The 3,550-nt window shown below is 35.7% G+C and overlaps 1 pseudogene; it reads left to right on the top strand.

Moving 5' to 3' along the window:
• Window positions 1-1,666: 1,666 nt before the first annotated feature.
• On the top strand, window positions 1,667-2,455 carry LOC101682785 (annotated as a pseudogene).
• The last annotated feature ends 1,095 nt before the right edge of the window (window positions 2,456-3,550 follow it).

Below are 3,550 nucleotides of genomic sequence, written 5' to 3'. Positions count from 1 at the left end.
ATTTAGAAGGACATAGTCAGACTAAAAGCAAAGGGATGGAAAAAAGATATTCCATAAAAATGGAAACGAAAAGAAAGCTAGTATGGCTATACACATATTGGACAACATAAATTTAAAACAAAGACTTTTAAAAAAAAGACAAAGAGGGGTACTACATAATGATAAAAGGGTCAATCTAGCAAGAAGCTATAATGTTTATAAATATATACTCCTCCCACATATAAGCACCAAAATGTATAAAGGAAACATTAACAGGCCTTAGAGAGAAATTGACAGCAATACAATATTAGGGGACTTTAACACCCCACTTATATTAACGGATAGATCCTTAGACAGAAAATCAGTAAGAAAATACCTTAAGGAAACAAAACAAAAAAAGAAGAAGAAAAAGAAAAATGAAGCCCAAAGTGCAATAAAGATCAGAGTGAAAATAGAGACTAAAAAAACAATAGAAAAGATCAATGAAGCGAAGAGGCTCGTTCTTTGAATGAACAAACCAAACTGTCAAACCTTTAGCTAGACTCACCAAGGGGAAAAAAGGTCTCAAAAGAAAAAAAGAACAAAATCAAAGAGGAATCACAACTGATATGACAGATATCCAAAAAATAAGAGACTACTACAAACAATGATATATCAATAAGTTGGACAACTTAGGAGAAATGAATAAATTCCCAGAAACTTATAATCTTCTAAGACAGAATCATAAAGAAATAGAAAATCTGAAGAGATCGATTATTAGTAAGGAGACTGAATTAGTATCAACAATCTCTGAACAGAAAGCCTAGGACTAGACAGCTTCACTGGTGAATTCTACCAAATATTCAAACAGGATTCAAAACCTATCCTTCTCAAACTCCTCCAAAAAATTGAAAAGCAGGGAATGCTTCTAATTTTATTTTATGAGGCAAGCATTACTCTGACACCAAAACCAGACAAGGATGCCCCCAAGAAAATTATAGGTGACTATCTCTAATAACACAGATGCACAAATCCTCAACAAATAAGTTAATAAAATCCTTAACAAATCTAAAGAATTTAAGGAATATATTACAAGGATCATACATCATGGTCAAGTGGGATTTATTCCAGGGATGCAAGGATGGTTCAAGAGCTGCATATCAAACAGCATGATACACCACAGTAATAAAATGAAAGATAAAAATCATATGGCCATTTCAATAGGTGCAAAAAAAAAAGTATTTGACAAAATTCAACAACCTTTCATGATGAAGTATAAAGGAGATGTACCTCAACATATCAAAGGCCATATATGACAAACCCACAGCTAATATCATACTCAATGGTAAAAAACTGAAAGCCTTTCCTCTAATATCCGGAACAAGACAAGGATGCCTACTCTCACCATTTTAATTCAGCATGGTATTAGAAATCCTAACCATAGCAATTAGACAGGAAATACAAAGCACACAAGTTGGAAAGGAAGAAGTAAAACTGTCACTATTTATAGATGATAGGACAGAATACATAGGATACCCTAAATACTCCACAAACAAACAAACAAAAAAACCACTTAGGACTAATAAATGAAGTCAGTAAAGTTGTGGGATACAAAATTACTATACAACAGGTGGTGAAAGATTGCTGGTAAGATCCCCAGGGAAGGCTCACCCACCAGCCCCCACCCAGTCAGGACAGCTCATCTGGGATGAAGAAGATACTCATCTTCAAGAACCATGGGAAACTGTGGCTCTCCAAGTTCCACCAGCCCTACTGTAAAGATCTGTAACAGCAAAATATCAGAGAGACAATCCATAAGGTGTCTAAGGGATGAAAACTTTTGTAATTTCCTAGAAGAGGTATTGTTAATTGGACAATCTGACAACAAACTTGTTTACAAACATTACACAACATTATATTTTGACTTCTGTGTGGATTCTTTGGAAAATGAACTTGGTGTTTTGGAAGTAGTTCAAGTATTTGTGGAAACATTAGACAAGTGTTTTGAATATGTCTCTGAACTGGATTTAATTTTACATGCAGACAAGGTTCACAATTCTTTTTTTTTTTTTTTTTTTTTTAAGATTTATTTGAGAGAGAGAGAATGTGAGCAGGGGGAGGGGAAGAGGGATAGAGAGAATCCTCAAGCATACTCCCCACTGAGTACAGAGCCCCAGAAAGGGCTCAACCCCGAGATTATAACCCAAGTTGAAACCAAGAGTTGGACACTTAACCAGCTGGGCCACTAGACACCCCAAGGTTCACAATACTCTTCCAGAAATGGCAATGGGGAATTGTAGTGGAGACCACCATGGATGAGATTGTTACACAAATTGATGCACAAAATAAACTGGAGAAATCCTAGGCTGGCTTAGAGGGTGGGGCTCCAGCCCGTGTTCAATCACCTGTAAAGAATGTGAATCTTCCTAAGATCCCAAGAAATATTAACATAGGCAACATTAGTATAAAAGTGCCAAACCTACCCTCTTTTAAATAAATAGTTAAAAAGGCCACTCCCAGGTAAAATCCTGAGGGAAAGGTCATCTAACTTTACGATGTAGTTGTTTACCAAAAATAAAGGAAGAGAGTCTTAAGTTTTGCTCTTGGATTTAAGTCAGGGTACTATGTAGAGGTTGTGTAAAATCAATATGGAAGTTCAATGTTGCTTTTCTTGCTCAGTGATTTTGAAGAAATTGAGTAGTTCCAGTGTGATAGCTCTCTTTTTTCTAAACTGCATTCCTATACCCACCTAAGTAAGGCATGCCTTTTTAGCTACTACAGCATTTAAAAAGGGTTGAGACATTTCCTTAAATTATGCATAATCCAAAATGTTGGAGTTTTGTATGGATCATAAGTGCAGCATTCCACAATTCTTTCTGCTGTTTGTTACAACTGTTATTTAAAGAAAGAAGTATGTACTGCATGAAAACATTTTACCTTTTCTCTTAGTTTAAACCCCAAGGTAACTGGACCTCTACATCACCTTTTGTTTGCCTGGTATCTACCTTAACAGTAATTTTTATGACCTTCTGAGTCAAGAAAAGTATATTTTATGTTAAATAAATTAATACACAGGGGCACCTGGGCAACTCAGTCAATTGAACTTCTGACTCTTGGTCTCAGCTCAGGTCTTGATCTCGGGGTCATTAAGCGTAAGCTCCAGATTGCATTCCATGCTGAGCATGGAACTTATTACTAATCATCATCATCATAATAAAAAAAAAAAATCTGTTGCATTTTCATTCACTAATAAACAATTAGAAAGATAAGTAAAGAAAACAATCCCACTTAAAATTGCATCAAAAGAATAAAATACCGGGGCACCTGGGTGGCTCAGTAGGTTAAAGTCTCTACCTTCAGCTCAGGTCATAGTCTCAGAGTCCTGGGATTGGGCCCCACATTGGACTCTCTGCTCAGCCAGAAGCCTGATTCCCCTTCTCTCCCTGCCTGCCTTTCTGCCTACTTGTGATCTCTCTCTCTGTCAAAATAAATAAATAAAAATTTTTTAAAAAAGAATGAAATACCTAGTAATAAGTTTAACCCAAGAAAGATCCATCCATTGACAAATTTTAAATATTGATGAAAGAAATAA

This window comes from Mustela putorius, unplaced genomic scaffold, assembly GCF_011764305.1.
Source record: "Mustela putorius furo isolate JIRA1106 unplaced genomic scaffold, ASM1176430v1.1 tig00003858_pilon_pilon_pilon, whole genome shotgun sequence".
NCBI lineage: Eukaryota > Metazoa > Chordata > Mammalia > Carnivora > Mustelidae > Mustela > Mustela putorius.
The sequence above is the reverse complement of the archived record's forward strand: the minus strand, read 5'-3'. Positions and strand labels throughout refer to the sequence as shown.